This window comes from Mauremys mutica, chromosome 14 (genome assembly GCF_020497125.1).
Source record: "Mauremys mutica isolate MM-2020 ecotype Southern chromosome 14, ASM2049712v1, whole genome shotgun sequence".
Lineage (NCBI taxonomy): Eukaryota > Metazoa > Chordata > Testudines > Geoemydidae > Mauremys > Mauremys mutica.
In genome coordinates, this window is record NC_059085.1 from 12858703 (window position 1) to 12871938 (window position 13236).

The 13236-nt window shown below is 42.0% G+C and overlaps 1 protein-coding gene across 3 annotated transcripts in view; it reads left to right on the forward strand.

The window, feature by feature from the left end:
- The window catches only part of CBFB (core-binding factor subunit beta), a 65313-nt gene that overhangs the window by 26304 nt on the left and 25773 nt on the right, over positions 1-13236 (forward strand). The gene's annotated exons all lie outside the window — the stretch shown is intronic.

Sequence of the window (13236 nt, forward strand, 5' to 3'; positions counted from 1 at the left end):
AGTTAGTAAATGTAATGGGACTGTCATATTTTAGTTCTTAAATATATGCACTGTACTGAATCTTTTAAAATCAGTCCCTAGCCCTTTCAGAGGGGGAGTTGGTCATGATAGGGCAGCGGAATGCATGTGCCCTAATTTTGAGGAAAAACACTTTACAGTGTAAATTGAGGGGAGTAATAGTAACACTTATATTTAGGTTGCTTAATATTTTTTAAAGTGCAGTTTTTTTAACACACTGTGTGTTTTTTGTGTTTGTGGTGTGCTTGCTCCTTGACTGAAATATACCGTATAGTCTGTTTGTTTGGGGGGACCGTGTGCTGAGCTTAGCAGCCTGTTAGGAAAGGCTGAGAGCTTCTTAACGAGGCTTTGATCCCTAAGCCCTTCAGCACCCATCAACCCTTAACCTGGAGGCGGGGCTACTAAGGAAGACCAGGCTTTAAAAAGCCTGTTTCTAAGCGACCAAAAAATGGTAGAAAAAATGGAGCTAGCGGCCAGGAGCAGCTAAGGAGGGAGTTTTGTGAGGGAGATCTCCAGGTGAAGGAGGAGCAATTATGTGACCCTTGGGGTAAGTTTGTTGTCTGTAGTGTGTTTGTGGGATCAAAGCCTCAACAAAGCACCGATCTGCAGGAGTAAAAAAGCGAATACATGCAGAAGTTCAGCAACAGAGTAAGGGCTATTCAGTTTATTGCACCCAATGCAGCATGTGTGATTACCTGCCCTATGGGCAGATGGCATATGTGTGCATTCGGTGCAAGGAGCTCCTGGCCCTCACAGACCGTGTACGGGCTTTGGAGACCAGAGTGGCTGGACTGGAGGAGCTAAGGGAGACAGAGAGGTACATAGATGAGACTTTCCAGGACACAGGGTCCCACCTGTGCTCTGACAGCCTCTGTGCTGTTGAGGAGGATGAAAGTCTCAGAGAAGGAGAACATCCAACTGGAGCAGAGGAAAACGATCCCATAGTTGGGACCCTTCTTCCAAATGATGTAATAGTATCATCTTGCACTGAGAACTCCAATTATTAAGAAGAGATGGGTAATAGTTATGGGGGAGTCAATCATTAGAAACATATATAGTTGGGTTTGCAATGACGGGGAGAACCACATGGTGACTTGCTTGAGGATCTCTTGAGACACATAGATAGACTTATGTATAGTGCTGGGGAGGAGCTGGTGGTCGTGGTACATGTAGGTATCAAGGACATAGGAAAGGATAGGAGAGAAGTCCTGGAGGCCAAATGTAGGCTACTAGGTAAGAGATTGAAGTCCAGGACCTCCATGGTCACCTTTTCTGAAATGCTTCCAGTTCCACACACAGGGCCAGTTAGAAAAGCAAAACTGCAGGATCTCAACGTATGGATGAGATGACGGTGTAGGGAGGAGGGCTTTAGATTTATTAGGACCTGGGGAAACTTCTGGGAAATGGGAAACCTATACAGGAAGGATGGGCTCCACCTAAACCAAAATGGAACCAGATTGCTGGCACTTAAGATTAAAAAGGTCATAGAGCAGTTTTTAAATGAAGGAAAGCCAGCCCGTGCAGAGGAGCATGTGGTTTGAACAGAGATATTCCTTGGGAGAGGATCTATTAATGGAGATTCTCTATGTCCTAGTAAAGAGGAGAGAATGAAGATGACAAAATACAGGTAGGATCTGATGAGAAACAGTCAAATGAAATAGTTTCATTCAATTATATCATGTAATGGCAGACAGCTAAAAAGTGACAAGTTTTTAAAATGCTTATATTCAAATGCTAGAAGTCTAAATAATAAGATGGGTGAACTAGAGTACCTCGTATTAAATGAGGATATTGATATAATAGGAATCACAGAAACTTGGTGGAATGAGAATAATCAATGGGACACAGTAGTACCAGGGTACAAAATAAATCGGAAGGACAGAACAGGTCGTGCTGGTGAGGGGGTGGCACTATATGTGAGAGAAAGCATAGAATCAAATGAAGTAAAAATCTTAAATGAACTGTACCATAGCATCTCTATGGATAGTAATTCCATGCTCTCATAATAAAAATATAGCAGTAGGTATATATTACTGACCAGGATGGTGATAGTGACTGTGAAATGCTCAGGGAGATTAGAGAGGCTATAAAAATAAAAAAACTCAGTAAGAATGGATGATTTCAAGTATCCCCATATTGACTGGGTACATGTCACCTCAGGATAGGATGCAGAGATAGTTTCTTGACACCTTAAATGACTGCTTCGTGGAGCTGCTAGTCCTGGAACCCACAAGAGGAAAGGCAATTCTTGGTTTAGTCCTAGGTGGAGCACAGGATCTGGTCCGAGATGTGAATATATCTGGGCCGCTTGGTAATAGTGACCATAGTATAATTAAATGTAACATCCCTGGGGAAAAACACCACAGCAGCCCAACACTGTAGCATTTAATTTCAGAAAGGGGGACTACACAAAAATGAGGAAGTTAGTTAAACAGAAGTTAAAAGGTACAGTGCCCAAAGTGAAATTCCTGCAAGCTACATGGAAACTTTTTAAAGACCCCATAATAAAGGCTCAACTTAAATGTATACCCCAAATTAAAACACAGCAAGAGAACCAAAAAAGTGCCACCATGGTTAAACAACAAAGTAAAAGAAGCTCTGAGAGACAAAAAGGCATCCTTTAAAAAGTGAAAGTTAAATCCTAGTGAGGAAAATAGAAAGGAGCATAAACTCTGGTAACTGAAATGTGAAAATATAATTAGGAAGGCCAAAAAAAAATTTGAAGAACAGTTAGCCAAAGACTCAAAAAGTAATAGCAAAATATTTTTTAAGTACATCAAAAGCAGGAAGCCAGATAAACAGCCAGTGGGGCCACTGGACGATCGAGATGCTAAAGGAGCACTCAAAGGCAATAAGGCCATTGTGGGGAAACAAAGTGAATTCTTTGCCTCAATCTTCACAGTTAAGGATGTGAGGGGAAATTTCCAAACCTGAGCCATTCTTTTTAGGTGACAAATCTGAGAAACTGTCCCAGATTGAGGTGTCATTAGAGGAGGTTTTGGAACAAATTGATAAACTAAACAATAAGTCACCAGGACCAGATGGTATTCACCCAAGAGTTTTGAAGGAACTCAAATGTGAAATTGCAGAACTACTAACTGTAGTTTGTAACCTATCATTTAAATCAGCTTTTGTACTAAATGACTGGAGGATAGCTAATGTGGCACCAATTTTTTAAAAGGGCTCCAGAGGTGATCCCGACAATTACAGGCTGGTAAGCCTGACTTCAGTACTGGGCAAACTGGTTGAAACCATAGTATAGAACAAAATTGTCAGACACATAGATGAACATAATTTGTTGGGGAAGAGTCAACATGGTTTTTGTAAGGGAAAATCAGACCTCACCAATCTACTAGAATTCTTTGAGGGGGTCAACAAGCATTTGGACAAGGGGGATCCATTGGATATTGTGTACTTAGTTTTTCAAAAAGCCTTTGACAAGGTCCCTCACCAAAGGCTCTTAAGCTAAGTAAGCTGTCATGGGATAAGAGGGAAGGTCCTCTCATGGACTGGTAACTGGTTAAAAGATAGGAAACAAAGGGTAGGAATAAATGGTCAGTTTTCAGAATGGAGAGCAATAAATAATGGTGGTCTCCCAGGGGTCTGTACTGGCTGAGTCCTAGTCAACATTCATAAATGATCTGGAAAAAGGGGTAAACCGTGAGGTGGCAAAATTTGCAGATGATACAAAACTACTCCAGATAGTTAAGTCCCAAGCAGACTTCATAGAGCTACAAAAGTATCTCTCAAAACTGGTTGTTTGGACAACAAAATGGCAGATAAAAATTCAATGTTGATAAATGCAAAGTAATGCACATTGGAAAACATAATCCCAACTATACACACAAAATTATGGAGTCTAAATTAGCTGTTACCACTCAAGAAAGAGATCATGGAGCCATTGTGGATAGTTCTCTGAAAACATCCACTTAATGTGCAGTGGCAGTCAAAAATCATTAAGAAAGGGAAAGGGATAGATAATAAGATGGAAAATATCATATTGCCTTTATATAAATCCATGGTATGCCCACATCTTGAATACTGTGTGCAGTTCTGGTCACCCTATCTCAAAAAAGATATATTAGAATCGGAAAAGGTTCAGAAAAGGGCAACAAAAATGATGAGGGGGATGGAACGGCTTCCATATGAGAAGTGATTAATAAAACTGGGACTTTTCAGCTTGGAAAAGAGATGACTAAGGGGGGATATGATAGAGGTCTATAAAATTATGACTGTTGTGGAGAAAGTAAATAAGGAAGTGTTATTTACTCCTTCTCATAACACACGAACTAGGGGTCACCAAATGAAATTAATAGGCAGCAGCTTTAAAACAAACAAAAGGAAGTATTTCTTCACACACTGCACAGTCAGCCTGTGGAACTCTTTGCCAGAGGATGTTGTGAAGGCCAACAGGGTTCAAAAAAGAACAAGATAAGTTCATGGAGGATAGGTCAATCAATGGCTATTAGCCAGGATGGGCAGGGATGGTGTCCCTAGCCTCTTTTTGCCAGAAGCTCGGAATGGGCGACTAGAGATAGATCACTTGATGATTACCTCTTCTGTCCATTCCCTCTGGGGTACCTGGTATTGGCCACTGTTGGAAGACAGGATACTGGGCTAGATGGACTTTTGGTCTGACCCAGTATGGCTATTCTTATGTCTTACAGCAGGACTTTGAAATGTAGCAGAGGGATAGTAATAGGGGATAATAAAGTACCTTTTGCTGGCCTCATGAAGTTCTGTTCAGTGTTGTCTGCATTACAAGTTGCTGAAATTTCCATTGCACATTTTTGTTTCATGTGGCACTGCTCCTTTTTGGCTTACTGCCAGAAACTCTCAAGATTCCATTAACGCTATGCATAATACCACCCTGGTTCCTTGTTTCAGCAGTCCACATAAGGAGCAGGAATTCTGGATAGGTACAGAGAAGTGGTTTTTCCCATCAAAATATGTTTTGGCATAGATGAAGATGCACTGTGCTGGGAGCCAGAAGATGATGGGTTTTGCACATGGTTCTTCTATTAAATTAAATTAATTCTGTGCCCTTCACAATCCTTATTATTGAGAACGGCCTCACAAGTTACACAAGCTGGTAATAGAACCCAGATCTCTAACGTGGTAGACCCAAGTCTCATCCAGTTAGCCCTACTCTATCTTAGAAGGAGTCTGCCAAATATTTATTCTTGGCTGTGCTACTGCATATGTAATCCACAGTTTCAGATTGTTAGGCAGCATCCTCTAATAAATAGTCCCCAAAGGATATTAGCCTTCGTGTGCTGCTTGCTAATCTGCCTTATCTTTTAGTTGACATGTCAGGGGACTGCTGCTGCTGCAGTGCTGAACATTTAGGGTTCAAAATCTGCTGCAGATGCACGAGAGGAAGGTTGTTACAGGTATACATAATAGAGATTGAGTTTTATGTTCTTTTTGAAAAAAACATGAGAAATTACATATGACTGCTTACTTTTGTAATTTTTCAGAAGTTAGAAAATACAGTAGCAGGTTTATGGTTGCCTATGCAACTTGAATTCTGCTTTGTGTGTATGCATAGCTATACAGTGTTTAGTTACATGATCAGCTTCTATCTTCTCCACAGGACCCTTGCTTCATTCAGTGCACAAGACAGGCTGCTCTATGGATGAGGCAGCTATTTAATATTTCTTCTTAATTTCATCTTTCATTGTATGGTCCCATGTGATGGTTTTCTGCACATTATCCAAACACTGAACTAAATATGAACTGTATTGCCTTATGATCTTTTCTGTGCTCATAGCGATAATATCTGAGCTTCACAAACCAGAATGAATTTCAGATATAATGACAAGCCACATTAGGGGGAAAAATGGCAAAATTTTGGTAAGCCGTTTTAGCTTGAAAATAGATTCTCCCTTAAGTTTTGATGGTATTGTTGTTAACAGCTACATTTCTCAGCCTAATTTTAATCATAAACTGTAAAAATAATTTTGTAATAGGAAAGGAGAATCTTGGGGTTTTATTAGAATTACTGTAGTCTTTGACTGCCTTACTATGATCTAGCAACTTCTGAATAAATGACTTTGGAATGCTAATATCAGATTTTAAAAGATGCTATGCCTTTGGATTTTGAGATGTGTTGGCGATAACAGCTCTGCAACAGGAATTTATTAATATTTGTCAGAGTTTGGAAATTGAAGGGAACCAGCAGAGTTATACCTAAAAAGAAGGAAATATGTGGTTAAACGGTTTAGGCTACAATGGCAAGCTGTTTCCCTTCTTCCAGAAAGAGGGGAGAGAGAAACAAACCTTCGTTTTTCTCTAAAATAAAGGAAATTTCACCAATATGCTTGCCTGGATGTTTTGATGGGGAAAAATGTGTTTTGATGTAGGGAGAAAGAGGGCGACATAAATAAATACAGCTTCCAATAAGATTTTTTAAAAAAACAGGTTGGTTTTTTTATACAAGTAATTTGAAAATTGTCAGTGTACTTATATGCAGTGGTGGTGTAGCTGTGTTGGTCCCACGATCTTAGAGAGACAAGGTGGAGTGAGGGTAATATCTTTTATTGGACCAACTTCACCTTATAATTGACCCTTAGAATATGTGCTAACTACTTAAGCTAAACTCTCTGCTCTACCTTGTATTTAGTTGTGACACTGAATACCTATCCCAGACCAGAGGAAGGGCTATGTGTAACTGGAAAGCTTTTTTCTCTCAGCAAAAGAAGTTGGTCCAGTGAAAGATACTACTTTACCCATCTTGTCTTTCTAGCATAGTTGTAGATCTTTCAAAAATCCCCCCCTTTCACATTACAATTAGTTTTCACTCCTGAGTTGTTGTAATGTATGCTTGCTGAAAGCAGTACAACTGAGGGTTAAAAGATGGAATCCCAGAGCTTCTTAAGCTTCTCTGGTTACCAGATGAAATTTAAGGTGTTTGGTTTTGACTTGTAAAGCCCTAAATGGTTTGCATCCTGGCTGCTTGGTTGTCTGTTTGTAACTCCATGGTATCACACAGGGAATCAACAGAGGTACTCTGTACAAACAGCTCCTAGAGTCAATGGGAGGGGGCTGGCAAGCAAGGTGTTATCAGACTGGGCTCCTTGGCTTTGAAAGTCACTTCCTTTGTCTGTCTAAGACCAGATTTGGTGACTTTCAGGAAGTGCTATACAACTCCCAGCCCAAGCTTTTTGTGGTTGATCAGTGCAGTTAATTGGAGGGACTGGGAGGTTTGGTGAAAGAGGGGCCTTTTGGGAGTTGGAAAAGCTTGTTAGCTTTGTGGTGCTTTTGTTTAAAATAATTTTATATTTTAATGAGCCTAAAATAGGCATAATTGATATCCTCTTAACCTCTCATTTCCTTCTAGTTCCTATTCTCAAAAAAGCTGACTCATGACTCTGCCTGTTTCTCAGGGTATGGCAGCGTTTTAACGTGGCTGTGTAGTCACAGCACCAGCTCTGGGAGAGCTCTCCCAGCAGTGTAAGAAAACCCACCCCCACGAGGGGAGTAGCTACCAGCTCTGGGAGCGCAGCTCCCATTGATGGTGCACTGTCTACACTGTTGCTTTACAACGCTGAAACTTGCATTGCTCAGGGGCTGTTTTTTCACACCCCTGAGTGAGAATGTTTCAGTGCTGTAAAGTGGCAGTGTAGACAAAGCCTCAGAAAGCTAACTTTTGATATTACCAGTCCCTTCAACTGTCTGTCTCACTTCCTTTGTCTCTGTGCTCATTGAATGGGCTGTTTACAACTGCTGCGTTGTTCTCTCTCTCTCTCTCTCTCTAGGTACTTTGGTCCCCGTTACATATATCTGATTTACTATATTTAAAACCTGAAACAAGATCTTTCTTTCCTATCCCAGTGTGTAGGAGAAATAATGTTTGTTTGGCACTCGTGTGTGTGTGTGTGTGTGTGTGTGTGTGTAGCTCTTGCTGAGGGAAAGCAAAGTTGTATTTTAAAATGTGTTGAAGTTAGTAGCCTGTTTTAGTTCTTGGAGCAAGTTACATAGTCTAGATTCAAGGTCCAGCTCAGGCCATGGCTACACTTGCAAATTTGCAGCGCTGCAGCAGGGTGTGAAAACACACCCTCTCCAGCGCTGCAAATTGCGGCGCTGCAAAGCGCCAGTGTGGTCAAAGCCCCAGCACTGGGAGCATGGCTCCCAGCGCTGTACGTTATTCCCCACAGGGAGGTGGAGTACGGACAGCGCTGGGAGAGCTCTCTCCCAGCGCTGGCGCTTTGACTACACTTAGCACTTCAAAGCGCTGCCGCGGTAGTGCTTTGAAGTGCAAGTGTAGCCTCAGCCTCAGTCACCTGCACTCAAAAAGCTCCTCTCTTGGTCATCAATTCAGTTATTTAGGTGGAATGCAGCACTCGTGGGATGACATTGTCACGGAGGGAGGCGATGTCTCAGGTAGCTAGGTTTTGACTAAAAGGACAGACCTTGAACTAACCTCTTGTACTCAGTGGAGAGCCAGTGCAGGATGTGTTTACGGCAACCTTTGTTTTTAACCTGATGAGCTGCTGCATTTTGTGCTAGTTCAAGCCTTTTCAGACTGTGTTATTTCATACTGAGGTATGTTGTGTTCCAGTAACCAAGCCTTGAGTTCACAAATGCATTGATTTTTCTTTGGATGGAGAGTAGAACCTCTGGTCAGTCATCTGGTTTGTTAATCTCACTCTCCCATCCCTAGTCAGTCTCATATGTAAACAAAGACTTCATATCAATCTTCCAGAAGTAGGGAAAGTTTGAGTTTTTCCCTGTACCTCCCAGAGTGTGTGCCTCTACCCTTTCTGTGGATTTCCTTCCTCAGGGGGAATAGCTCAGTGGTTTGAGCATTGGCCTGCTAAACCCAGGGTTGTGAGTTCAATCCTTGAAGGGGCCACTTAGGGATCTGGGGCAAAAATCAGTACTGGGTCTTGCTAGTGAAGGCACGGGGCTGGACTCAGTGACCCAGGGTCCCTTCCAGCTCAATAAGATAAGTATATCCCCATATATTATTAACTGTGAAATGAGGAACTGGGGCAGGGGGAGCTAGAATCCCAAATGCATCAGGACAGGAACTGTCCTTTATTTTGGGATACGATATACCACCAAACACGGTATTGCTCAATAAATTGATAATTTAGTTGGTGTTGAGCAGGGGGTTGGACTAGATGACCTCCTGAGGTCTCTTCCAACCCTAATCTTCTATGATTCTATTAAATAAAAATGAGGATCGGTGCCAAGATGGACCTAAATTCTCTTGCAGGCCCCCCTGGTTTACATAGAATCATAGAATCTCAGGGTTGGAAGGGACCTCAGGAGGTCATCTAGTCCAACCCCCTGCTCAAAGCAGGACCAAACCCAACTAAATCATCCCAGCCAGGGCTTTGTCAAGCCTGACCTTAAAAATGTCTAAGGAAGGAGATTCCACCACTTCCCTAGGTAACCCATTCCAGTTCTTCACCACCCTACTAGTGAAAAAGTTTTTCCTAATATCCAACCTAAACCTCCCCCTCTGCAACTTGAGACCATTACTCCTTGTTCTGTCATCTTCTACCACTGAGAACAGTCTAGATCCATCCTCTTTGGAACCCCCTTTCAGGTAGTTGAAAGCAACTATCAAATCCCCCCTCATTCTTCTCTTCTGCAGGCTAAACAATCCCAGTTCCCTCAGCCTCTCCTCATAAGTCATGTGTTCCAGCCCCCTAATCATTTTTGTTGCCCTCCGCTGGACTCTCTCCAATTTATCCACATCCTTCTTGTAGTGTGGGGCCCAAAACTGGACACAGTACTCCAAATGAGGCCTCACCAGTGCTGAATAGAGGGGAATGATCACATCCCTCGATCTGCTGGAAATGCCCCTACTTATACAACCCAAAATGCCATTAGCCTTCTTTGCAACAAGGGCACACTGTTGACTCATATTCAGCTTTTCGTCCACCGTAACCCCTAGGTCCTTTTCTGTAGAACTGCTGCCCAGCCATTCGGTCCCTAGTCTGTAGCAGTGCATAGGATTCTTCCGTCCTAAGTGCAGGACTCTGCACTTGTTCTTGTTGAACCTCATCATATTTCTTTTGGCCCAATCCTTTAATTTGTCTAGGTCCCTCTGTATCCTATCCCTACCCTCCAGCGTATCAACCACTCCTCCCAGTTTAGTGTCATCTGCAAACTTGCTAAGGGTGCAGTCCACACCATCCTCCAGATCGTTAATGAAGATATTGAATAAAACCGGCCCCAGCACCGACCCTTGGGGCACCCCACTTGATACCGGCTGCCAACTAGACATGGAACCATTGATCACTACCCGTTGAGCCCGACCATCTAGCCAGTTTTCTATCCACCTTACCGTCCATTCATCCAGCCCATACTTCTTTAACTTGCTGGCAAGAATACTGTGGGAGACTGTATCAAAAGCTTTGCTAAAGTCCAGAAATAGCACATCCACTGCTTTCCCCTCATTCACAGAGCCGGTTATCTCATCATAGAAGGCAATTAGGTTAGTCAGGCATGACTTGCCCTTGGTGAATCCATGCTGACTGTTCCTGATCACTTTCCCCTCCTTTAAGTGGTTCAGAATTGATTCCTTGAGGACCTGTTCCATGATTTTTCCAGGGACTGAGGTGAGACTAACTAGCCTGTAGTTCCCTGGATCTTCCTTCTTCCCTTTTTTAAAGATGGGCACTACATTAGCCTTTTTCCAGTCATCCGGGACCTCCCCCGATCGCCATGAGTTTTCAAAGATAATGGCCAATGGCTCTGCAATCTCATCGGCCAACTCCTTTAGCACCCTCGGATGCAGCGCATCCGGCCCCATGGACTTGTGCTCGTCCAGCTTTTCTAAATAGTCCCGAACTACTTCTTTCCCCACAGAGAGCTGGTCACCTCCTCCCCATACCGTGCTGCAGAGTGCAGCTGTCTGGGAGCTGACCTTGTCTGTGAAGACAGGGGCAAAAAAAGCATTGAGTACACTAGCTTTCTCCACATCCTCCGTCACTAGGTTCCCTCCCTCATTCAGCAAGGGGCCCACACTTTCCTTGACTTTCTTCTTGTTGCTAACATATCTGAAGAAACCCTTCTTGTTACTCCTAACATCTCCGGCTAGCTGCAACTCCAAGTGTGATTTGGCCTTCCTAATTTCACTCCTGCATGCCTGAGCAATACTTTTATACTCCTCCCTGGTTATTTGTCCAATCTTCCACTTCTTGTAAGCTATTTTTTTTTGTTTAAGACGAGCAAGGATTTCACTGTTGAGCCAAGCTGGTCGCCTGCCTTATTTATTTTTCTTCCTACACATCGGGATGGTTTGTTCCTGCAACCTCAATAAGGTTTCTTTAAAATACAGCCAGCTTTCCTCGACTCCTCTCCCCATCATGTTATTCTCCCAGGGGACCTTGCCCACTTTGGTGCAGCAGCTAAGGTAAATCCCAAAATGGAATTTTTTAATTGATAATTTAACCAAAATGAGTAAACAGTCCATACACTAAGCCTTGTTTTGATATTCAATTCAATTTACTTTGTGCTGTCAGAGTTTTCACTATGCTGCAACTTGCATATTGATTACATAACTATTGTTGAAGTTGTCAGGAGAAACAGGAGATTTTGCTAGCTGGGTCGGGGACAGTTGATACTCTTGGTAATTAGGAAAGTGTGGGAGACAGTTAAGGAATGTGGAATAAGTACTTTAATTTACGGGTTTCAGAGTAGCAGCTGTGTTAGTCTGTATCTGCAAAAAGAACAGGAGTACTTGTGGCACCTTAGAGACTAACAAATTTATTTCAGCATAAGCTTTCATGGGCTACAGCTCACTTCTTCGGATGCCTAGAATGGAACACACAGACAGAAGATATTTATACATGAAAAGGTGGAAGTACATTAGTTTAGATGTTTCGCCTAAAATGATCAACACTGAAATAGTTAAGAGATTGTATTTATGTTGTTGTTAGGTGTCAGAGTTCACCTCCTGACTGAGTTGTATCAGGGTAACTCATGCCTTTCTTAGAATAAGCTTTTGTGAAATAAACTGTTCTGGAATATAGGTTTTCCTTCGAGCTATGCATATTCCCACCTGTGGGTACCATGCCACCTTGTGGTGCCTTATAGTAAAACCTTCCTCTAGCAATGTCAGCTAGAGCACTCCCATGCCACTCCTCCCCTCAGCATCACTCTGTACTGAGGGCAAGACAATATAGGGAACAGAGCAGCCTCATCACCTCAGTTCCTCCCCACTGTGTGCCTGGATGGATGTTGACTTCTCCAGTCCCATTGGCCCCAGTTGGCTGAGGTGTGACAAGGAGATGAACACTTAGCCTCATGCCTCCCACTTGCTCTATATGGTATTTTGTAGTCAAGGAGAATTGCAAGTCCCGAAGAGGTCCGTATGCTTCTGCTGAAATTGGAGTTGATGGAGGATGGATAAAACAGCTATCCACCCTAGTTTAAATGTGGCGGAAGGAAAGCGGATAAACTTTTACTCCGGGTATGGTATGTCTACAGAGCAGGACAGTATTACATAGTAACTACTGAAAGCTGCTTAACGTTTTCATGAGTTATGCCACACTGCTCTGTTTGACATTTTAAAAAGTCAGCAAATGTAAGCTGTCAAACCCCTTTAACACAATATCCATTTCTTTTTAAATTTCCTGTGAGGAGATTCATCTCTGTTCTTTGGAGGGGGAAATACTTCAGCTTTAAATCACAGTATTATGTACTTCTATGTAGACTGTAGGCTCTTAGTAGCAATTACCTTACACAGTAATAGGAGAAATTGTACCATGCAAAGTGTGATTCAGTAGAAATATTTAATCCTCTGTCATTTTTCAATTTACCTTTTACAAATATTAGAAAATAACATAAGAAAATAGGCTTCCTCAGTCTTCTGTACATTAAGACATGCCACACAAAGTCTTTGTGGTTTGGATAGTGTATTACATTAAGCTCCAACTTTTTTTTTTAGTCTTTATTTGTTTATTTTAGGCTTGAGAAGGAAGAGAAATTGGTGTTTATTCTTCTAGTATTAAGTAAAATAAATTTGTGGCAAAAGCAAAATAAAACTCCCTCTGAGTGTAGAAAAGCGTTTTGTCTAACATTTGTCTAACACTCCAAAACAAATTTGTGATAAATCTTACATTGCTGATAGTGTGCCACTATATATATGAAATAACATAACATTATAAAACAAATGAACATAAGAGGTCTGACAAGAAACACAAGTGACTTTAAGCAGAAACGGAATTTTCACCAAACTCTGGTGCATACTGGTTT